Here is a 25,407-nt window from a genome sequence, read left to right as displayed (position 1 = left end):
GAACCATGAGGTACTCTTGATACTACGTCAATTGGAGGTGAGTCATAACCGTTAACTGTGACGTACAGAAAACGCTTTGTTAGGAGGTATTCAAGACAAGTCAGTAACTTAGGATTGAGGTTTACAGCGGAGAAATTATGCCTCAGTAAAGCATGATTGACCTCTTCAAGCGCCTTCGCAATGTCAAAAAACAAAAACAAAAAAACGCAGTCAAACTTATAATATTTATCAAGTACAGCATGCAAATGATCAGTGAAAAGAAGACCCTGTGTTTCACAGGAAAATGTACACCAAAACCATGTTAAGCTGATATGGAAAATGGGTTGGATTTTAAAAAGGTAACTATATGCGAATAAAAGATATGCTCCAGGAGTTTGCAAAGAAAGTTTGTTGGCAAAATGGTTCAGTAGTTGAGAGCAGAATGTTTGTTACCTGACCACCGCCTGCTGTATGGGACCACCTTCCCGATTTTCCAGTCCAGCGGCAACATAACTTCATCAAGCGACTGCTGAAAAGGTTCGGCCGAGAGTAGAAGAATACGCACGAGTCTGCTTCAGAAAAACGAATGTTGTCAGTGGCACATGATGAGGACATTCTTAAGAAATCAATTAACTTGATAATTCCTACAGTTTCAAAGATAGCAGAAAACCATGGAAACAGCAAAGCACGGCGCCAGCAGGCGCACCGTTTCTTAGTTCAAAGCTGGCGGAGAAGATATTGTTAAACAATCAGCTGCTGGTTCACCAAATTCGCCGACATGCCTTACAGTATTTACCCAACAAAAGTAATCTCAAGTACCAGCTCCGGCGTGAATACAAACACGAGAGCGCAACCTGCACAGATTGTTTGTAGGCTTTACTAAATTGTTAATTTACTTCGAAAGCACTGCTCTCTGCCTTCCACCATGCGCCTTGCCTTGATGACGCCTAATAAGGATGTTAGGCAACACTCTCAATTTTCGGCGTAAAAACTCATCACATCGAAATGAGTCAACCGAGTGCTTTCCACAAGCAGCGTGCATGAGCCAAAACAAGTTTGCTGATACCGCATTCAGCAACTCAGCCCTCTTAACACGTTAGATACCGAAGAGAAGCGTGGGACCAGTGCACAGACAACAGAAGATAACTGAATAAGCGTGGCTGTGGCAAGTTCCGACCAGATTTCTTGTCTCGAAGGCATGGCGATTCTGTGAGACGCCGTGAGAAGCATTAGCTCTGTAAGTAGCCTAGTATGCGGGCATTGTAGCGACTTTGGGTACGCGAGGCTGAACAGTGCAGCGCGCAAGTCCTCATTTAACGTGGCCTAATTGGGAGCTTCTCCTTTGCGCATATATTTTTTACTCACTTTAAGGCTCCTAGCTGACGAACACTGAGTAGTTTACAAGGAGGGTGCAGGTGATGATGCTCTTGAGAAGGTCCCCGTCATATTCAGTGTCGACGTCTCTGATAACACCTCCAGAGGTATTATGATCTTGCGGTATGTAGGGCATGAGTCAGTGAGTCATAAAAAGTCCTTGAAAGCGAAAAAATGGCATTCCGTTTTGTAGCACGAAGCTAAAAAGGAAAGACATACCAGAAAGAAAGCTTCGCACTTGTACTTGTCCGGGATTCAAACCCGAGCCTTTCCGTTGTGGTTGCTAACCAGGAGGCGAGCAGATCGCAGAGCGCAGAGCGAAGCACAAGGATACTGAATATGGCAACTCAGTAGTTCTGCGGAAGCCCTCAAGGTGAAGGAAAGTTGATGAAAGGGAAAATATTCACCGTCTATTACGATACTCCCTAGTGCGAATTTTGAGCGCAGCTGTTTATGTGTTTTGAATTCAGGGTCCTCTCGGCGGCGGCGCTGAGCTCAAACGAGCTGCTCGGGCCGCTCGTTTAGCAGCAGCGGCAGCATTCCCACCGGTTGCGTCGCTTATTGTTCAGAAAGAAAGCATGAACACAGGAACGCGGGAGCGCTATCTCTAGCGGCGCGAGGCAGGCGAAGTAGCGCATGTGAAGTGCGTCCGAAGCCAGCAAAGCTTTGTTTGGACAGCTGGTCGCTGCAGTGAAGCACGTCTCGTGCGGCACTCCGCCTTCCTCCTCATGCTATTTGCGCTGTCGCCGTCTTTCATCCTCCGCTGTGCTCGTTCGCTCGGTTGCGCCGAGGCACGCAGACGCTGAACGGGCACCTAAGAGCTGCGCTGTAAAATGACATCCACCCGTCTTGTAGCACAAAACTACAAAGAAAATCCGAAACCCACATATATCTGACCCACGCGAGCACATTCCAGAATACGTGTTACAGGCTCGAAAGATGGTATCCGGTGGGGCTAACTGCGTTTCAAGTTGGTAGCTGAGACACATTACTAACAGCGACTACCTTGTTTAGTTTCAAGATTGACGCGCAGTACGAACACCGTGGCGCAATCTGTTGCCACGCCGAACGAAAGTACAGTCGGGCGCGATATGAAGGTGATCGCGCGAGCGTCGACCGGCCAAGCGTACCAGGGCCCTAGCGGCACGTTTAGGAAATATAAAAATCAAGATTTCACGCTCTTCTCTCCTTCGTTAGCTGTTCCATGCTGCGACAATCACTCCCATGGCGAACTCACCGCTCTTTCTCTCTATTTTTACCTTCCCAGATGCTGCGATCAATCATAACTTGGTGGGCTCTTATCTTTCAGGATGATAACAACGTTGATGGGAAAGTTTTACTAAAGGCGATCCTTGGCTTCGCTTCATTTATTTGATGTGCGATGTTTTACAAAAAATAGGCATTGCGTCATTTCACTGATTTCTACAACCAATGAAATTTCGTAAAGGGTTTACGCTGAAGAGTATAACTGCTGCGATGCGACCCCGAATCTCATTTCGCAAGAAAATGGTCCCCGCCTCCGTCCCCGCCTTTGCTTGAAGCCAGTAAAGAAAAAAAAATCACTGAAAAAGCACTTTCCTCGGGCGGGAGTGACCGCTGCTTAAGGAACAGCAAAAAGAGTGAGGGAGACATGCCTTCCCTCTCCTCAAAACTGAATTCTGGGCCTTGGCGCTGTTCTCGCTCTTGGTCGACGCTCGCGCGATCACCTTCATATCGCGCCCGACTGTACAAGCAGACCAAGTCACCACGAGACTTCTCGCCGAGCCCAACGACGTGTACTTCGGCACCTCGACAAACTTGATAAGCAACGCTGGAGCACATTTTCTCGTTCTCTGGACTCAAAAAAACCTCTATCTAGAATATGGTAGATTGTATGGTCCCTTCCTGTCTTCTTGTGTTTTTTTGCGCTGTTCCCCTATCGAGAGTATACGGTGCCTTCGGGCACCCACGCAACAATTGTATCCTTTTCGAGCAGTGGCACTAAAGCAAGGTCGGAATGAAGTGGAAGTGGCTGAAGATCATTGCCAATTACTTGTAGGCGCATCCACCTCACCGGCATCACTTTCATATTGCGACTCACCGCCATGTTGTGACGATCGCCTCAATCTGCTGTTCACTATGCATCAGCTGGATGCTGCGATTTTTGTATCCCGACGTTCGTCCGCCCCAGGGCCGGATGGCATCACCTACACTGCTCTTTGGCATCTCAGCCAGGAAGCGCGGAAAGTCCTTCTGCCATTCTACAATTATACGTGGGACACGGGGACAGTTCCGGACAACGGAAGTGCAGTCGCATAGTGACTCTTCTGAAACCAGGAAAGTGCACATACGAGCTTTCTTCCTATAGGCCTATCGCTCTAGCCAGCTGGGTCGGCAAAGTAATGGAACGCATGGTGCTGACAAGACTGGAATGGCTCTTGAAGGAAAATGCCACCTTGCCAGACTTTATGAATGGATTCCGCAGAGGACGGGCATCTATAAACAGTGTTATCGATCTCGTTTCATGCATAGAACAAGAAAAACAACGGCGATTAATGGGTGCAATTTTTTTGTACATAGAAGGCGCTTAGATAACGTCCTTTTCGAGGCCATTCTTGATGCACTTGAGAGAGAGAGAGAAAGAGAGAGACAAAACTTTATTTTGATGAGGCACGGAGAAGCGTCGATCTCCGTGGTAGGTGGAGCCTTCAGTCCAGGGCCCCAGAGGCGGTGGCAGCACTTTCGGCTCTGGCGATAAGCTTTCGCTGATCCTCTAGTGCCGAGCTGGTCAGCACCATCTCCCACTGCTCGTGCGTTGCGTTTCGATTTGGGGAGTTATTGGGGATATTTTGACATGCCCATGTGGTGTGGTAGAGGGTAGCTCGCTCTGTACAGAAAGGACAAAGGAGCTGATAAAGGGTGGGGTACATCGCGTGAAGGAGCTTGAGGTGAGGAGAGGTGTTGGTCTGGAGTTGCCTCCAGGTCGTAGCTTCAGCTCTGGTGAGGGATGGGTGGGGTGGCGGCATCGTTCTTCTCGAAAGGAGGTAGTGCTGCAGTATATCGTAGTAAGTTTGTAGTGTGTCTGGACTTGGGTCTTCTGGCGTCTCTTGCAGTGCCCGGTTGCAGTGACCTCGGGCTATCGTGTGTGCACGATGGTTTCCGCTGATGCCTTCATGTCCCGGTGTCCAAATTATCGTGGTGCGGGGTATTTCGTTGAGGCGATGTAGAATATCGCATGCGATTTTATGTAGATTGCCGTTCGCGTAGGCTCGACATGCTGATTGACAATCTGTAAGAATATGTAGTTCTTCGTTTTGTCTCGATGCCGAGATGGCAAGGGCAATAGCGGCCTCTTCGGCTGCGGCGACGTTCTGCGTACGAACGGAGGCGGATACCAGTTCTTGCTGTCTGTGTCTAGCCACGCTGATTACCATGCCCTCTCCATTCGGGTACATGGCCGCATCTGTCCAGCGAGCAGTGGAGAGAGTGCCGTATCTCCTTTCTATTGTTATCGCTCGTGATTTTCTCCTGCCCAACTGATATTCCGGGTGCATGTTACGCGGAACAGGCGCCACCATTATTTGCTCGTGTAGGGACTTGCGGAGCACTTCTTGATTGTTGGTTGTCGCCACGGGGTATTGCAACCTTCGAAGTGTTGCTCTGCCTGTTCTAGTGTTCTAGTGAGGTTGAGGCGCGTGATTTGCGCATGTCGGTGTGCTTCAATTAGTTCTTCTAAGGTGTTGTGGATGCCCAGGGATAGAAGTTTCGTTGTTCCAGTGCCTGGAGGAAGGCCGAGGGCTTGTTTGTACGCTTTCCGCAGTAACACATTTATTTGGGCTTTTTCCGTTGATGTTAAGTTCAAATAAGGTGATGCGCTTGAAGACCTTGGCATAGGTGGTCGACACTACCCGTGGATCTCCAGCCACCTTAGCGGACGTATTATTTTTGTGTCCACGGCTGATGGTGAAACGGCCAGACTCCAGGTTGGCCTAGGGGCTAACATCACGCTCATTGGCCTTGGAGCTGAGCTCCCTGACAATGTTAACATCAGCGCATACGCGGACGATATATGCATATGGGCAACTGGAGTAACGCGTCCGCAAATACGTGCAAGACTACAACGGGCCACAACCATAACGTCAAAATACTGGCGTCGTCAAAGCCTGCAACTTTCCACAGCAAAATGGGCTGCAATGGCATTCACAAGGATATCAATGAGACGGCATCTGATGTTCGTTGACGGAGCAGTGATCCCTGCTGTCACGCGCTATAGATGTTTAGGTGTCGTCATTGACCGCAGTCTATCTTGGTCGAGGCATGTCAGTGCACTGCGGACCAAACTGTCCAGCTTTACAGACGTTCTTCGTGTTGTAGCTGGACGTAGGTGGGGCCCCTCTGAACAAAGTCTTTTGCAGCTATATCAAGCGTTGTTTGTGGGCTACCTGCGATACAGCAGGCCTGTGATTTCCAATATACGTATAACTTGTCCTCGGTCATTGAAAAGCCTTCAGGCCCAAGCTCTACGAGCATACCTGGGCCTTACACGGTGTACATCGACTTCCGGCGCTGTAGAAGAATCACGGGCCTATCCAATTGAAGTTTACATGTCCTGTGAGCCACTTCGAGTTTACTTTCGACTACTGACTTGACACAGAAACCATCCCTTGTTTTCAATTCAAGAAAATCGCCCAAGCTGCACCTAATCAAGATGTCTCACTACTCACAGGCTTCCCTCAGACTTCCCTCCCACTACTCACATTCCCTCAGACTTCGCACCTACCCTCATCTCTGAAGTACCACCGTGTACACTGCATATACCAAACGTGCGCCTTCACATACCTGGGATTTCGAAGAAGTCGCGTATCCCTTCCACAGGCCTTACATAACTCACCTTGGCTCATTTGGCTGAGCTATACGACGGCTCTGTGCACATATACACAGACGGATCGGTTACTTCATGCGCCTCGACCACGGCCTTTGTGATCCCTCAGATGGGCACGTCCCGCCAAAACAAATCGTCCTCAACAGCTGCAGAGCTCATCGCAATACGCGAAACTGCCCGCTTTGTCTCCTACCTGACACCACGTACATGGACTATTCTATATGGCGCAAGATCAGCGCTGCAAGCCATCGATTCTCTCTCGAGGAGAGGCCAGTATTACATGGTAGCGTTAGACATCCTACAAATATTTTATCTTGCTCAGAGGAACGATCACTAAATTACTTTCCAATCGGTACCTGGTCACTGCGGCTTGGCGGGCAGCGAGCTAGCTGATCCGGAAGCAAGAACCCCTATTACTACAGTCCTCGAAGTAAATATTTCTTACTCGCGAAGCGATGTAAGCTCTTTGTTGACTACGCTCATGCGAGATTGCAGAGTACATTACTGGGCTCAACAAGACCATCGGTACAGGCGCCTGCGGGAAATAGACTGTGGCAGGACTTTTCGCCTGCCGACTAAAGTCAAGCGATGCTAGCAACCATGCTTCACCGGATTCGCCAGGGCGTAGCCTTCACTCGACGCTATGCACATCTTATTGACCGTACGGACACCCCAAACTGTGAACGCTGTTAAGTGTCTGAGACTCTCCAACATCTGTTTTGCGACTGCCCTCTCTACTCATCACAGCGAAAGACGCTGGCTTCGACGCTAGCAGGCACTGGCAGGCGAACATTGTCCGAAAGGAATATTTTGTCTGCAATGTGTGACCGTACAGTAGCATCAATCGCTACAAGGGCTGCTCTGGACTATTTGAAGATCACCGGACCAGACGCAAGGATTTAAGGAAACCACTGTGTTAGTGTATATAGGCATCCTCCCTTCCTGTACTCATCATCATCTTTCATCACTCTTTTTTGTCCCCTTTCATTTTTCCCCTATGCAGAGTAGCAGGCCAGCGCATGCTAGCTCAGGCCAACCTCTCTGCATTTCTAATAAATTTTCTCTCTCTCTTGTTTAGTCAGTAATGTTACTAAACCTACCGTTGCCAACTGCTGTTATACCAAGGTAGTAAATAGTGTGGTAACTAAGAGTAACTACTACGACAATTTTCTTAAGAAACTGTAGTTATAGGACAAGGTCGGCAAAAAAAAAATGTTCGGCCCTTATACCCCGTGGACATGGTTGACCAGCGAAGCTGAAAAGGGGCGGCCACGGTGTTTATTTTAAGGTTTATCACGCGGGTATATTAAAGTGTTTCTGAACTGTGTTATGCAATTATGTCTCCCTTTACGTGCCCCTTTATGCCGAGCAATAAAGACACGGACACGTTTGGCGTCTCTGGCACGGCGGCGGCGGGCGGACTCCCGGTGCTATTCGCGGTGCCGTTCTTAGTACGCGAGCTGCTCCTCGGGAGAACGCCCGCGGCACGAGCGCCGAATGATCCCCTAGCGGACGGATGAAAGTGTTGGAGGTCGTCGCTGTGCCAGCGCGCGCCCGTGTTCTGTATGGCGCGAGCGCTCGTGCGCGTTGTTTTCGCGATGGCGAGCGCGACCTCATCAACCAGGAAAGGTGGCACGCAATACTGCTGTGTTGTTGATTGCCACAACAGCCTCGAAAGGTCGAAAGCCGCCCGTGAAGTCCTACAGAATTCCGGGGAGGTGGTACGAGAAGGGGACAGACGACAAGCATGGATAGCTGCAGTGCGCCGAGTCAAGTAAGTCACATACTTTTGCATTCGTGTACAATATATCACGGCCTCTCGATAGAAACGCAATAGTAATATGCCTGTATTTAGCGCACGGCCATTTGTTTAGTCGTGTGGCGTAGTTGAATCGTACAGTGACATCCGCCGTGTTAGCTTAGCAGTAAATACATACGTGTTGCGACGCTAAGCTCGACAACGCGAGCTCGATCCCCGGCCAAGGCGGCCGCATTTCGATAGGGGCGAAATGCAAGGACACCCTTGTTACCGTGTACTTGGATTTTTGTGTGCGTTAAAGAACCCCCCGGTGGTCAAAATTATTCTTGAGACCTCCCATTACAGCGCGCCTCATGATGATTTCGTGGTTTTGGAACGTAAAACCCCCGAATTGAATTGAATATACTGTGCGTTCACTCGCGATCGGCAAGGACGAGCTGAAAAATTATTTCCCTTTTACAAACACTGCAACTTAAATTCCTAGTCGTGCAGGTAACGAAAGGAGCCGCGCGCTACTTGTCTTTTTCTGTGGTAGCAATCCGTATTTAATGCAAGCTGCGGTCATCGCGTGCGTCGGTAGGCGGCAGATCGGAAGCGGCCGCTCGAGGCATGCGCGTTATGTTTGTTGCTTGGCCATGCTTTCTAGGTTGACAATATCCAAGCATGTTTTAAAGTAATTGCCACCTTGCACATTCTTCCTGCTTCAGTCTTCCTGCCAAGAATCTTCGTTTCGTGTAGTAACCGGCCATCGGTGTGAGCTTACTTTAGCTGCGGCGGGGGCATTCACCCGATGAGAAACTATATTTGCTTTGATGAGACATGTATCGCTAATGCTTGCGTTCGTGCTGCTAGTCCCAAGGTAATCGCGGGTTACCGTGGTCTGGGTTTATTTCGAGGAGCAGTCTGTACGAGCCATTTCTCATGAGCAGTGAAAAAATACCTTGCTCACTAGTGCAATGAGTTGCAATAACTAACCTGCGCATTGAATAAAGCATGATGTATATTAAATATTTATACAGCATGATATAAGGCGTTAAGAGTATGTGTAGTACTTGCATGGTTAATTTATTTTATTAGCTTCTTGATGCCTAATGCATGTGTCCTTTCTGTGCTCACAGTGCTGATGCCACTCCCTGGGAGCCAAAATAAGAGCAGCCGTATGTGCGCGCCCAGCTACCAACGAAACCAACGGCAATCGTCACCGTCTCTGCACATCTCTGCAAGCATGCATGACTTCTTTGTGACTGCATCATAGATAACTAAAGGTGACTAAATTACTCAACTCGGTGTATACCTCTAACTCGACGTCGTCTACGATCTTGTCGGACACCTGCGACACGCACTTCGCTTTCACTGTCACATCACCGTCCACAATTTTGGTTCAACACCATACACGTGTGGAAGCAGACGCTCCCCTTTCTTGAGGTTGCCGCCACGAAAAAAGCTGTCGGCGTCGGCAACCTTCTTGAAATCGCATTGCAATCTTGGCATCGCTGTTTCGAAAGCAGGCGATCTGTCGCCGTCGAAAACGGAGCGCCGTGAGCACGAGCAGCGAAGGAAAGAGCGGGCGAAACAAATGTAAACAAAGCGGAGACTGCACCACGGCGCGACCGCGCTGCTTGACATATCCACATTGGAGGCGCTGTCAGGAGGCGCAGCAGCGCCGTCTGGCGATCGTTTTAACTGGCGGGATTTGACAGTGCTATATTATACGCTGGATCTACACGTTAGGCGTCCGGCGCATGCCCGTCGTGTACCCTGAAATCAGATTTGCTCGCGTTGCAGAGTAAAAGTAACCGATTGCAATTACAATTGTTTGATTCAAAAATATAATTCATTAATGTTACTAACTGCTGATCAGCAAAATTAATTTACCAATTAATAAAAAGTAAACGATTACTTTATCGTTACTATCCTCTCTTCTTTTATTAACATTGCACAAATACACTAAATAGAACGAGCTGGCCTTACTCAGGATGTGCTCTGCCGCACTTGACACAATGTTAATCTTGACTAAGAATCACTTTTCCAAGTTTTAAGCGGTAATCTTCCCTGCTTTTTTTTTTTTTGTCAAGACTTGTGCAGCGACACTGAAAACTCGCTTAATGTGCGAGAGAATGGCTGTGTAGTAACGTACGAACACGTGCCCCGATGCTTGTACTCCCTATGAATGGTGCTAGGGATAGGCGCTCCCTATAGAGCCAGTCAGAAAACGAAAAATCATATCAGGCGATTTCTTGGCATCAACGTGCAAAGTGGCCATCGCTATCGAGCCATAGTAGGGCCGTTTCAATTTTTGGAACATCTGGTAGACCTCCTCTTTGCGCCCTTCACTCCTCAGTCATTGAGACTTAAACGACTATTTGTAACGGACGCCAGCAAACATTCAGGTTCCATAATAAGGTGGCCAAATCAGTAATGCACTTTAATATAATGCTGTATATTATTCAGCCCTACAAATACTGTCCGTGTGTTAATAACAAATATAGGAGTATATGAGTCACGTATATCAAGACAGTCGCAGTTTCGCCCTAAAGGCGACGCATCGATTGCGATAGCAAATTATTAAATTGCGCTACCAAGTAAGGATCGTAGTTTTATCGGCCGTATAAAGTTGTAAACGTTCGCTTACTAACTAAATTAACAAGCATGGTCTTACGCGCTCACAGCCAAACATAAAGACGTATCACTCGGTGACCACGAACACTTGCTGTCAAAACGTTGGCGTGAGGAATTGCGGTAGCAGCAACGGGGAAATTCACCTTCGTGCTGCTTCTCGCTTCAACGTGAACTAAGCGGCGATAACACAGCGCACACAATGCTATCAGACCTCGGCGCACCTAGACTCTGCTCACAGTGGTTTAGGATATAACTCTTACTTTATATGCGTTTAGCCTTGCGAAAAGGATTGCATGTATGCTTAAAATGACCGAGTTTCATAAAATCGATAAATACTCCTCTTATGTAAAGCTTCTGTTCAAAGTTCTTAATTATTTTACCTGTAATGGACAGCAAAGGTTTCTCAGCACGTTTTTTTTATTGATTTTTTTGTGAAATTTGCACTGGCCCTCTGTTGTAATATTTTTGTACCTACAGAAATTAGAAATATGTACATAATACATTCTAAACTTGTGAAAAAGATTAACTACTCAGAAACAGGCCGATTCATCTCATTTTCATCAAGATAAATAACCGTGCTTTTTTTTACCATGGGTACATATTTTCAATTATTCGGTGCGTGTAGTCCAAAGCGCAATATCCGAGTTTCACATTCTCTATGACGGCTACATATCGGTCATGTGAATGCGCAATCTATATCGGTGCTGCAACTACAATAGTTTCCTACTATACGCGTCAAATGCTACATGTAGTGCCAATAGGCAACACTGGCAACAAGTCTCTTAATAAGTTAAAAATGCGGTTTTACTGGTGAACTGGCGACAAACAGTTCCAGAGTTACCCGCGATGGTGTTCTGCTGCAAAGACGCCGTAATTGCTCTCTTTGCCATACACCACCGAATGTATCCAGAGGAGAAATGCCATCTGCAGCCCATAAGTAGCCTCAATCCAGCTGGTAGTGCGTGGAACGGGTGAAAAGACCTGCGTGGTGGCTGTGACTGCTTTATAACATGCCTTACAGAACAACCACAATCATACGGTCGCAACTTATAACTAAATTATTTTCAACCATTATTGAAAATCACGACGAACAACTTGTAAACATTTCATTTACTGAATATGCTGTTTAGAAAACAATAAAAAGCGCACTTTGTGGCTAGAACTATCGGCCATTGTCAAGAGAGTGTAACGCAGAGGTCCCCATAAAGCAAGTGGCACCAGTCAAGTGGCGAATCGCACGTGCTTCATGAGATGCGGTCCCAAACGTGCCCCGCCCCGCACAAACTGAAGCGCCCCTGTTCATTAAATAAAGTGCGCCGCGGGCTGCCGCGCGCTTTTTCAGTGGTCACGTCCCGGCTAGTTCACCGACCCGGGGGTCAATGAACATTGGAGCATTTTGATCGACACAGTCTATGCTGCTGAAAGGAGCCTGGTGACCTCTCTCGTGCAAAATGTTCTGCTGGCAGCAACAAAGTTAGACGCAGTGATATCTTCTTTTCTTTGCTGTGCAATAATTATCGTGCAGGTAATTAACGTTACGTGAGGCCTCCAAATATCACAGATAACCTTTCTATGAATAGCGCTGCTTTCCCTTTGTTACACCCCAAAGCTGAAATCCTGCTATTCAGTAGTTTTAAGTTCCCGCACATAGATTGGCGTGGCCAAGATTTATTCTCATCAGACAGAGAAGCGGAAGCCAGTAACTTTCTCAATTGTATTTAACATTCACAGCAGCTAGTAACAAAAGCAAAACGTCTAAAGTCCTTGATGCCATACTAAACGACAACCCTGACAGCGTTTCATAAATCCACTATTTAACCAATATTAGTAAAACCATCAATGGGTGCCTGCGGTGGAAATGGCATTGCGCTGCTGAAGTTGCGGGTTCAGTAGCGATGGGAGGCAACAGCATTCCGTGCTTTCACTATACGTTCCTAGTTCTAACGGAACAGTAACTAACGGAACAGTAACGGAACAGTAACCGGAACTGGAACTGGAACAGGAACTGGACGCGCCTTAAAGGCCAACTACACAAATGGCTTCCGTACTACCTAACCGTGATTCACAAGAACATGGAGAAATAATAAGTAAAAACATAATTGCAAGACGGCAACGCAAAAATAGACGTCACATATTACAACAGCTATTTTGAGACGTCGCGTCGTGGAAGGCGTTCTCCTAGCGATTTATCAAACTTCATAATAACGCAAGGGAAGTTCGGAACACTAGTGAAACGCACATTATTACAATTGCTAATGGTTGAAACCCAAACGATGTCAATGGTGCTTATGTGTTCCCCTTTTGCTGATGTGTCCACTAAAGGGGAATTCACACGGCGCAGAAATCCGCTGTGTGTAACGTCACACAGCGACGGAAATGTCTGCGCTGTTTCCTTCACACAACGATTGCCCGGATATGTCGGATCACACGAACTTGGCAAGCGTGGGAGATGCGTTACAGGCACGGGTGAAACAACCAAGCAGTACTTGTAGCTTGGCTTGTTAGTGCATATTTACAGTCCCTGCTGACAGAGCTCTCTTTGAGCTTTTTGCAATTCTGTAGCACGCTACCCTTTTCCCTGCCGTAAAAAAATGTCATTATTCCGGATCGACATTTTGCTGGGTGTTTTTTCCGATGCGATGAATTATTTCTATTGACTTTACTTCAACGCCCAACTGCTTTCCAAATATGTCACTCACAACAGCTTTCTTCAAATCAGCCTCAGCATTTTTGCTCCGCTCCCCAACACCAAAAACTAGAAGGTTGTTTCGTCTGCTTCTATTTTCCAACTCTCTTAATCGCTCCGCCTGGTACTTTACAGTCTTTTCAAGAGAAAATATCTCAACTTTCATTTCCTGGACTACCTTAAGAATATCAGTTTTAATGTTTAGGGCTGAGGTTTCCTCTCTAATATAGCATTTAACCTGTGGTCTCATTTAGCGTGGTTGTCCAAAATGGTCTGTAATATTTGATCACTCGGAGGCGCAGGATTCTCCTCTGCATCTGCCGATATCAACAACAATAGCATCATAGGCCAAACAGGGCACGGCAGAACCAACAAAAATCTATCGTCGCTATGGTATGAATAAGTATGATTCCCAGAACTAGCCTGGAAAAGTAGCAATGATGTGGTCGGTGTCGTGCCGCTCCTCTTGTAGGAAGGAAGGAAATGAACTTTATTCAAGGTCCTGCAGGCCACGAGAGCTTTGGGGCTCTCATGCAGCGGGCGTCTCCCACGACGGAACCGGGAGTTCCTGCCGATGACGTCACCCTTTGGTCAGCGAATAATGCTACCATCGTCTCGCCGCGGGTACGATGAAGCAAGATTTTACCGTGCGTTTCATGAGTGCTCCTTGCCGTTGCTGCCGCAATCCAAAACCCATAGAGTTTCTCACTATAACACCTAGAGGGTAAACTGGCGCCACCGTCTATTCGAGTTTCTTAAAGGGCTGCCGTGCCCTCATGGGAATGACGGGATATGTGTCTGCGAGGCTTGTGTTGGCTGGTGTTGAACGAGGCTTCGTCTAAAACGTAGATATGGCTACACAAATAACGCGTTCTCAAAATAAAATCTACATAAAAGGCTTTCATTCACCCATATTACATCTCTCAATAAAGTTTACTCACCTACAATGCAGCATCAAGCGAAGAAAAGCAAGAACAGACGACAAGTTGTTCCAAAACGAGCGAGAATCTTGTCGTCTGCCCTCCAACTTTAGCGGCCAGCTGATACTTTTTACGTTTCACAGAATTGTGCATCCAATAGTATGTCCTCAAAATTAAACAAAACACGTTTTTGTGTAATAATAAAGCTAAAGCAGTTTTTTAAGTGCTGTTTTAGCAGGAAATGAGTCATTGCGACAGACGGAACGGTGCTAGCCAGGCGCGTCTTCAAGGCGTTCGGGCTCTCCGAGAACGATGCCAATCCGAATCCACAATATACCGGCATTCCCTTGCATACCACAGCGCAGCAGCGCCACATTTCCTTCTAGGTTTTATAGTGTGAAACTCTATGCCAAAACCACGGCACCATCTGGAAGAGTAACAATGGCCGTTCGTTCTCACTGTCCGCCAGATAGGTGCCGTGTCCTGTTGATAAGCTTTTTCAACTGTGCTACAAAGTGGAGGTCTCATACATGATCACTTGACTCTTAAAGGTTTGTGCGCCACCTGCATGGACTGTGCTTCCTAATTGATTTAATTTTGCAGTGAGATTATACACAATGTGAACATGCTACCATGCAGTTCGACTTTGCCGTGTCCTGCATGGAACTTTGTGAGAGACTAAAAGCCAAGTACAGCAATTTCACATTTTAGAAATGACGACGTTATTTCATCTCGCTCGTTCTCTATGCCCATCGAAAGTGATAGAATTCAACTGTGACGCCACGCATCCCAGCACACAGCAAAAACTGGCCCTCGTACATTAGACAAATGCCATGAGTTTTTTAAAGACATCTATGCAAGATTTCTGCTGCTATACAGTTTTCGCAGTGTGATTACGCTTTTGTAAAAACAACGTCGCTACGAAACATGTTCAGCATCTGCACCAGAACTTAATGAAGTACAAGCCACACGGTAAAGAAATACTGACAATGCTCCCCGCTTTCCTCCCTTTCGTGCGCGGCACGCTTTCACTCGCAGGCATTTTATCGCCCTTGGACTTCATATAGTGGCGGCGACGGCAGAAAGGCGCCTGGAGCGTCTGTATAATTGCTATCGCAATAAAATGGCACAAGTGAAAGGTCAAGTCCAACTGACGTATGCAAGAAATTGCAATATGAAAGGGGGATACTCAGATTATGTTTTGCATTCCGCCTAATTACATAATTATTCCTAATTATTCAACTTCTGAAATATTATAATTAGATGAAAGGTGTCAATGAGAAAATTGTAGACAACCATGAAACACTCGCGATACAGCTTTCTGTTGCTCAATACGTGCTACATAAAAGTGTTTTTCCGAGCGTGAAAGAAGCCCTCTAATACGCGCAAACTTGCCGAGTGACTGGTCCCTCGAGGCACTTTGTGTGAGGTCTTTTAGGCCATGATATCTGACAAGTGCGATGCAAGCAACACTGATTGCACTTAGTACATTACTCGTGGTGCTGTGTCGTCGATATTCTTCACTCCCGCCACTGAATTTATGATGCATGACCTCCTGCAGAAAATAAATAATATTAGGGTATGTGGCATAGCTGAAATGAAGTCTCTGCCTAAAAAGCGATTTCTCATACCACTGTTCAGCCACTCTCTTAAATTTCCAACCTAATTCTTCGCACTCGAACGTTTTCCGATAAACTAAACATCGCAAGGGTCCCAGCAATTTTCAAAGGAAGAGACAAAAGCGACCTTGGCAATTACCGGCCGATCTCGGTTTTGCCGACATCCTCAAAGGTGTTTTGAGCAGGCCATTTATTCTAGGTTTTATAAGTTTTATAAACAAACCAACGTCATAACAAAGCAGCAGTATGGTTTTCAAACACAAAAGTATACTGAAGCAGCCTTATTGGAAACTTCGAGCACAAATTATTCACTTTAAGATTGTTCCTTGATTTCCTGGAAAGCATTTGACTCAGTAAACCAAGACATATAATTAGAAAAACTGTATAAACAATGAATTAGAGGAGTCGCTTTAAATCTCCTCAAAAGCTACTTTTAAAATGCGTTCAATAAACTTCCGCTAACGACTTCAAATCTAGGATGGGGCATATAACATGCGGCGTTCCTTAAGGGTCAATTCTCGGGCCGCATCTTTTTTACAGTGCAAGCTGTTATGGGCTCATTCCAATAGCCGTTTCGGTTCGCGATGATGTCCGCCGCCGCCGGCGATCGCTGGAAATGCGGAAAAAGTACCCCGAACCCGCGCCTGCTGCGTGGGAGCCAGATACTCTACCACTGAGCCACGCCAGCGCTTACTTCGGGCACCGGAAAATGTGATTTAAACGCAGGCGCAGACGATCCGAGCCTCTGCCGGTATTGTGGCGCCATCTCGTTAAGGCACCTGCAAACGCAGCGTGCGCATACGCAGCCGACGAGATGCCATTCCGACGACGTTCGCAATAAAAAAACAAAAAAAAAAACGCAATCCCCAGGCCAGCGACCGGCCGCGTTCGGCGGAGTCGGCGGTGCTCATGGCTGACGGTTTGTTTACATCTGTGAAGTGTCGTTCCGTGCCAGCGTTTCGCCGATTTTCTTTCCTATACTTCCTTCCAGAAAGTGTTATAGGCGTGCCTGAAGCTCACTGTATCTCATCTTCATGTGTGTTAGCTGTGATCACTCTGCTGACAACGATGAATGCAAGAGCAACGATTTCAAGTGCGGAAAAAGGCTTAGTTGTGACCACGAAGCTGCCGGTTGACTCGTGATGTCGGCTCGGGTTTCTGGCTCTGCTTCCGTGTTGCGTGACCTTGGCTTGTGTTCCTCAGTGTGTTCAATACCACTTTTATGTCCTCTTGAGTATGTTCTGACAACGTCCGGTGTAAAGTGCCGCGTAGCAATGGCAACAGCAGCCACTGTTCGAGCGACAACGTCCGTGATAGCCGCACATGAATGCCATATTCCGACTTCGTCACGGTGCTGTGCTGCCAGTAAGTTAGACCGGGGTGCAAGCAACTCTTTTATGAATCTGTGTACGGATATCCTCGTCCAAGAAATACGGTAGGACGTAAGTACGTACTGTGAATATAGCTTCTTACTGAGCGATGTGAATTGAATTGTTATCGCGCAGTTCTGTTTTGATCACGTCGTTGCTTCGGATATTGCATTAACATCATGCTCCATCCAACATACTGATTTAGGAGCATACCTGCTGGCTCCGAGCGTGAGGATTCGTTTGCCAGATCAGCGATATGGCTCCGTTTCACAGCCGAGAGACATTGCTTGGACGCGGAGCAAGTAGTGCGGACAAAAAAATGTATGACTACGCAATTTTCGGTGTTACGTAGGCTGCTACGGGTCATGCTCACATGTAATAAATTGTTATCCTGCCACAATTCTTTCGCACGAAGCTAATTTTGTCATGAAGCACGCGCACGTACATTTTTCTTGCGTACTGTAACTAACGCACTACTTTTTGGCCGCGGACGCCGGCAGTGTGCGAAGTCGCGTCAGCGTTCACGGAATGGCATTTTAATTTTGAAAAATTATGCCATGAACGTTGTTTTTTCAATATTCTAAGTTAACAGTTCCGTGTGGATTTAGGTTTCATGTTACTCTCAGAGAGGCCGATCTCATATGTGCGAGCCTGTGAATCGTAATTCTGAAAACATACAGCTGCTCGCTAGGCCGTCTCGAGGCCCACATTATCGTGGCTATATATACTGGCAGGGTTGCTTCTTGTTGTGTGTCTAGTGTGCGTTGGATGTCTTTTACAGCTCTTCATCGGGTGTTTCTCAAATGTTTGTGTTTATGTATTGCTTGGTCTGTCTGGTCTCATTCACTTGTTTCGCAGAATTTGGCTTATTATTGTGCGTATATTTCGGAATTTGACCCGACCCTCTGCATAAAAGTTCTCCACGCAAATTGACGCGTCTTTTTTTATACTCCCGGTGCACCTCGAAAAAACTCCGTTCAGCTCGAAATAAAAATAAAAATGACAGAAAACCTCCGCCAGTTGGCGCCATCTAGTTAAGGTACCTGCAAACGTCACAGGCCTGCGCGGCCAGGCATCATCGGGCTCAGCAGACTGCTGTGCTGCTGCAGCAGACAGCAGAGAGCATTACAAGCCGCAGCTCGCCGTCGACGCCGGGCTGGCAGTTCAGATCGTTCTCGCCAAAACGAGGCGAAGAGACTTTGTCGCGAAGACTCTGGTATGCGTGGTGCCGAAATTGGAGCTACTCTTGAGCCGCTCCACCAGCTTACGCTGTGACTGTGCTTCGTGTGCCGCGCAGGCCTGTGAGTCTTCTTATTTATGTCAATAACACCGTAAATATACCAAACACGCCACATTGAACATTATATGAGGACAATACTAGCGCTTTCTTTTCTGGCACGGAATTAGAACCAAGACATGAGCAGGCTAACATTTGGCTGCAGGAACTGACAAAATGGCTTAAAGTTAACAGGTTAGAATTAATTAAACATAAAAAAAACTTACGTTATATTTAGACCTCGTAATAGGGCAGCTCCTGACGAGAACTTTGTTCGCTTTCGTAATGAATTAATCTATCTCGTTACATCACACAGATTTCGTGGTGTACTTTTCAACGAATATCTAGATTGGTCTATGGCATCTATGCATACAAATATTGTCCGTGTAAATGTGTCACGAAATATTAGTATTATCTGTAAATTATGAAGCTTAATTCCAGTGTAGTTAAAGAAATAGCTGTATTACACGTTGGTACGCTGGCTCATTCATTACTGTCTACATGTGTAGGGAACCAGGACAAAGCCTAACATAGAAAGCATACTTGTGCTCCCAAAAAGTCTTACGCATTAGCGGAGGTGGATCATGCCATTGTCACACAGCCCCAATCTTTAAAAAGCAACAGGTACTAACTGTCGTTAATACATTGAATAAGAAAATATAATACGCAACCAAAGAATATCTGGTCCTTCTGGTTTCGTAAATAAATACCTCCGGAGAGAACACTGCCACGACTTGTGACAAACGTTTTATGAAACGGAAAAGCTGCGCACAAACTTCGGCACCCAGAAGCTCTACTACGTAATACCAGGGGCGGAATTCACTAATCGAACTAACGAACAAATTTTGGCGTAAGAAAAATGTTACGAAAAAAGCGTATTCACAAAGCTAAAACTGTTCGTAAGATCAGCAAGCTTGCGACGCCCGCCGCTGCAAAGGCGAGCGCTGTAGTCGAAAAAAATGCATCTATGCAAGGGTAGCACAGGTGCGAACTTCAGTACTTCCGCCAATAGTAAGCGTAAGTCGATTCACAAAACCTAAACAGCCGTCGCAGATGACGACTTAAAAAGAAATGTCTACTTTAGGGGTGTAGCAGTACATTACGAACATCATTATGTCTATCTGCGCCGCTCGAGCTGACGCAGGTAAGCGATGGAACGCGCTGTTGCGGCTTATTCTAAACCCCAGACGGCAAAAAAAAAAAAAAATGCCACAGCAGACGACAGTCATCGTCTTCCTATGATTGGCCGGAGATGCTTATTCTAAACCCCAGTATAACATCAGTCCTGGGCGAAATGACGTCACTCACGTCTTTCAGTCGCTTCGTGCGATGTTCTGATTGGCCAGAGGCCACAACTGATAGCGGAGGATGGCGCGTGCTTATATCTTTGTGGCGCCCTCTGATTTGTCATCTCAAAGTGCATTAAGCTGTTTCAGTGCATAATCGCATTGAGCGTGCGCTGCTGTGGAAGACAGTAACATTAATGCTGTGCGGCGTACTTCTGCCTAATGTCTGATAGGCTGTGTTTCTGTATGCGCGCAGTAGCCTGAGTTTTCATGCTCGTCATGACACTCTATTGGGTGTTAGCAAACATAATTGCCGTGTCCGTCCCTGACAACCGTCAAGTTTGTCATTGATGCGTTTGGAGCCCAACTCTATCGAGATAAAATGCGAGATAAACAATGAAACAACGATAAAAATTTCTAGTTATCAAAACTTTTTGCTGCTGCACAATTCGCTGTCGTCTTCTGTGATATGATATGACGCGGGACGTGAATACGATGAATAATAAAACGAAGAAATGGCGTATAAAATGACGTACCACCATTGTCACACACACACACATGCACGCACGCACGCACGCACGCACGCACCACGCACGCACGCACACACACATGCACGCACGCACGCACGCACGCACGCACGCACACACACACACACACACACACACACACACACACACACATTTATCTTTATAACCACAAAGATGCGTATAACTGGCGACACTTCGTTTTTAGGAAGAAAATGTCACAGTTTCGCCCTAAGGGCGAAGCAATGAATGCGATAGCAACACAGCAATGTCATACGAAGTAAGGTGAGCGGCTTTGGTAGCAATATGAATTGTAGTAAACATGAGCTGATTAAGTAAGCAGGTGTGCTGCGGCGTAAGTAGACCGACATGAAGAGAGACTCGATGACCACGAGGAGGCGCGTGTGAAACGGTGGTGTTGATGAGAAGCGCTTCCCGTGGGCCGCGCGTGCGAAGGGACACACCTGTAGCGCTGCACTGCCGACCCGGGCAGCATTGCATGTGTAGCTTGCGTTGGAAAATGCGGCCAGACTATTACTAACTGATTGAACAAGCGTGGTGTGAGCGCGCACAAACAAACATGAATAGATCACACTGAATGACTGCAGACAACGACTGTCAAAACGCTGGTAGCAAGCGCATATATACGCCGCAGCAGCGGGCGAAGGTACGTGCGGTCTATCGCTTCAACGGAAACTGAGCGGCGAATGCACGGCGCAGAAAGGTCAGAGCCGTGTGGAGATAAGAGACGGTGCGGACGCGACGAGCGCGGTTGTTGGCAGCGTAGAAGTGCGCCCCCCCCCCCCCCCCCCCCCCGCGCTCCCTCCGGCGCTGGCTTTCTTTCTTTCTTTCTGTGGGTTTATTAAAGGCAAATTCGGTACAAAATTGCCTTGGGAGACACGGCTAAAGGCTGAGGAAATGCCTGACTTGGCCGTGCCACCCTGGCAGCAAAGCAGCGACATGATGCAGTGGGAAAAAGAGAAAAAAAAAACACAATAAATGCATGTTTATGCTGTACAGGTCAAAACAGAAAAGCGAGTTGATTGTACATACAAGTAATCGGTGTCCGCATGAGAGAAATCGCAGTACTAAACAAAATTGTGAAAGGCACTATTAGCACTATTGCACAGCTATAAGGAACAACATGTCAAAGTGTTAAGGTACGTCAAGTGTTTTAGGCATCGTGAGAACGTTCGTATTCTTCAGCTAGTAGTTCTCTTGTTATTCTTTTAAATGCTTTAGATGAAGTTCCACACTCCAGTAAATGTAGTATGGTTGGGTATTGATTAAGCATGTCTGGTATTTGATAAGTTAATCGTTGGTCTCCGTAGTTGGTGCGTGATCGAGGTTTGTATATTAAGCTCTGGCGTAGGTCGTACGGGGTTTGCTTAACATGATATGTATCCAATAAAAGTGATGAATTTAACCGATACTGACGTAGTATCTCCAAACATAGCTTGTGTCTGTATAACTGCTTGATAGGCAATATTTTATAGGTTTTGAAATATGGTCGTGTGCTTTCGCGAAGTGAAATGTTTGAAATTGCACGTATTGCACGCTTTTGAAGAATTAGGAGGGAATTAAGGTTTGTGTCAGTCGTTGTTAGCCACACCAAGGAACAGTATGTTAGGCGGGAATGAACTAGAGCGTAGTAAATTTGAAGCTTAACATTCGATGGTACGTAATACCTTACTCTATTTAAAATGCCGATTATCCTGGAAAGATCTTTTTTTATCATGTCAATTTGGGGGGACCAAGAGAGATGTTCGTGGAAATGCACTCCTAAGAATTTTATTGTTGTTGATTGCTGAATCTCGCTACCTTGGAAGTAGATTGGTCTGTATGGAATGTTTGTTACTCCTTTAGGTTTGAAAAGCAGGTACTTTGTTTTAGCTATGTTTAACTGGAGTTTGTTTGCATTTAACCATATATTTAACTTGTTCATCCACACGTTAGCTTCTTTATACAGTTCACATACGTTTGGACCTGAGAAAAATACGTTTGTGTCATCAGCATACAATATCATTTTCTTATATCCCTCAATATTTACTATATCATTAATGAACAGCAAGAACAGGACAGGTCCAAGGATGGATCCTTGGGGGACACCATATTTAATGAATTCAACTTGAGACTGTATATTATTTACTGTAGTGTATTGCTTTCTGAATGCTAGATAACTTTGTATCAGTTGCAACGAGGTAGCACGAATACCATAATAGGGAATTTTCCGCAAAAGCCGGTCGTGCTGTAAGCTGTCAAATGCCTTTCTGAAATCCAGAAATATCCCAAGTGTATATATTTTATTTTCAATGTTGTCAAGAATGTATTCTTTGATGCTAAGTAAAGCGGTCTCTGTAGACTTGTTTTTGCAGAATCCATACTGCTCTTTTGCGATAATACTGTTTCTCGTTAAAAAACCTGTAATCCTCTTATTTATAATGTGTTCAGCAATTTTTGCAAATACAGAAAGGACAGATATCGGTCTGTAGTTGTTGAGTTCGTCAAACGACCCACCTTTAAAAATCGCAGACACTCTAGCAAGTTTCATTTGATCGGGAAACACGCCTGAAGTTAGTATTAAATTATAAATGTGCGTCAGCGGTACAGCGACAATGTGACTTATAGCTTTTAATGGCTTCGGCTTGACGTCATCAGGGCCGCATGCACAGTTATCCTTTAATGACAAAATTAACTGTTCCACTTCGTTCTGGTCAGTAGGATACAGGAAAACACTGGACGGACAGTCTGTGGCTATATAGTTATCACAAGGTGTTTGTATGTTGTCATTTGTAAACCCTCCTACAGTTAGAAAGTGTTTATTGAAAGTATCGGCGATTTCTGCATCCCTCATGCCCGGCCTTTGGAACTTGACTCTTCTTGTGCCTGTCTTTTTGTTAATTAGCTCGTTAATTGTGTCCCACAAGAGGCGTGGGTCTGCTGAATGAGCAGCAAATTTGCTAATATAGTATTCTGACTTAGCTATTTTCAGGTCTTTATTCAGTTTATTACGAAATTTTTTGTAATTACGTAAATCATTTCCATCTCTGGAGGACAAAAATACTTGAAAAAGGCCATTTCTGAGTTTAATTCTGCTGTAAAGTTCAGCTGTTATCCACGGCTTCCGGCACCTTCTGTGTTTTTTGAGGGGCTTAGGAGGGAAACACTTTTCATAGATGGATGTAAAGTAGTCTAAGAATAGGTTGTAGGACTTATTGGGATCGGTTTCTTCGGTAATAGTGCTCCAATTAACACCAGTGACAAGGTTCTTGAAGATGTCTATATTATGCTCTAATTCCTAAATAATACTTCATCGTTATTTTGGATTACACAGTTGCCTGGTAGGAAGCAATATATTGGGAAATGGTCACTAATGTCGGACATAATGGTGCCTGCTTTTACGTCATCAGGATCGAAGCTTGTGATACATAGATCTAAAGTTGTTTCAGATGTAGCGGTTATTCTTGTTGGTGTGTTTATTACATTTGTACAGCCGTATGTTTCGATTAATTCATTTAGGCGTACATAGCAGGGGTTATCTAGTGACACATTGATATTGAAATCGCCAACTAAGACAGTTTGCAAGCGAGATTCAAGAGATCTTTCCAGCAGTTTCTCAGTGAAATTCAGAAAACTTTCTATTGATCCAGAAGGAGGGCGATAAATAACAGAAAATAACATATCGAAACACTCTATCGTTATACACTCATAGCTATCACCTACGATCTTAAATTCTGGGATTAATCTATATGGCAGGTTTGTGCGGATATACATACAGACGCCACCACCACGTTTTCCTAATCGGCATGCACAGACGCAGTCATAATCGTCAAGCATGATACTATCATCATCTGATGAGAACCACGTTTCACTAAAGCAAACTAAGTCAAACAGATAATTAAATTCAGATAATAAAATATTAATTTCGTCAAATTTGTTCCGTATGCTTCTCGCATTTAAATGAAAAACAGAAAGTCTAGAGCCATTTCTTAAAGCAGGGATATGGCGTAGAAATTCGGTAGTGGAGTACGACATCAAGGTCAAGGTCACCAATGATGCACATGCATGGTGCCACCCGCCTTCATGTCAAACGTGACAGGTCTTCGCTTCCTCGAATGACCATCGCCCTTTCTCCGCTTGCTCGCCTCACTAACACTTTACCGTTTGTATGCCATACGAATGCAAAACCTGATTTCGTCGCCCATTCCTTGGCCATTGAGAGCAGCTCGCGTGCCTGTCGAGTCACGTTCTCGCATATGTATGTACTGCTGCTTTCGCTTCTGAGCAGTCGCCTCTTTGAGAGCCACTTGTCTCTTAATTCCTGATTTGCAAATCGCACAATAACACCGCGTGCCCTGCCTGGTTTAGCGGGTAGCCTATGGATGTTTTCAAGCTCATTTCGGTACACAGGAGGGAGTGAGATTTGTTTCGCAATTTCGTTCACTTTCGTCATGAGATCCTCATTTTCAGTTTCCGGAATCCCGTGGATTTCTAGATTCAAACGCCGGCTGCGGTATTCTAGCTTGTCTAAATCCTGCGCCATCAGAGCTAAATCTTTATTTACCTTGGTTTCCTCTAACTTATCGACTCTTTTCGTCAAATCTTTCATAGCTGCTTCTTGGGCGTGCAACCGTTCGCGGAATTCGTCAAATTTATTTGACAGAAGCTGCATAGATGTTTCCATGGCTTCAATTTTGCTTGGTAAAGCGAGCAGTGCGTCGATTTTGCGTTCGAGCGAGTGGAGCTGCTGCGCTACAATTCTGTCAGTCAACGCCCCTTCCGTTTCGGCCCCTGATTTCTGGGCACCGCCCTTGCACTTATCACACTTCCATGGCTTTTTTCCTCGCTTTTTGTACGCTTCTTCCGAAACGCCTGAGCATGCATCTAAGTGGAATGCGAATTTACAGTCTGAGCAAATCGGCTGGGAGCGTCCTTCTTCTAATTCAAGACGGCACGCACAACAACGTAATTGTGACATATCACTGCGTCTACAGTGTGATCAACAATGCACCAACGCTTGGCAGCAGCGGCAGGGAGCGAGATAATGTCACAAAAGTAGTCACCAACCTGTAAAATACGGAGCAAAATCTCAGACGTTTGCACGCTGGCCGCTGCCGCTGCTGCCAAATGGTGG

This window comes from Dermacentor silvarum, chromosome 1 (genome assembly GCF_013339745.2).
Source record: "Dermacentor silvarum isolate Dsil-2018 chromosome 1, BIME_Dsil_1.4, whole genome shotgun sequence".
Taxonomy (NCBI): domain Eukaryota; kingdom Metazoa; phylum Arthropoda; class Arachnida; order Ixodida; family Ixodidae; genus Dermacentor; species Dermacentor silvarum.
Note: the sequence above shows the minus strand (reverse complement) of the source record.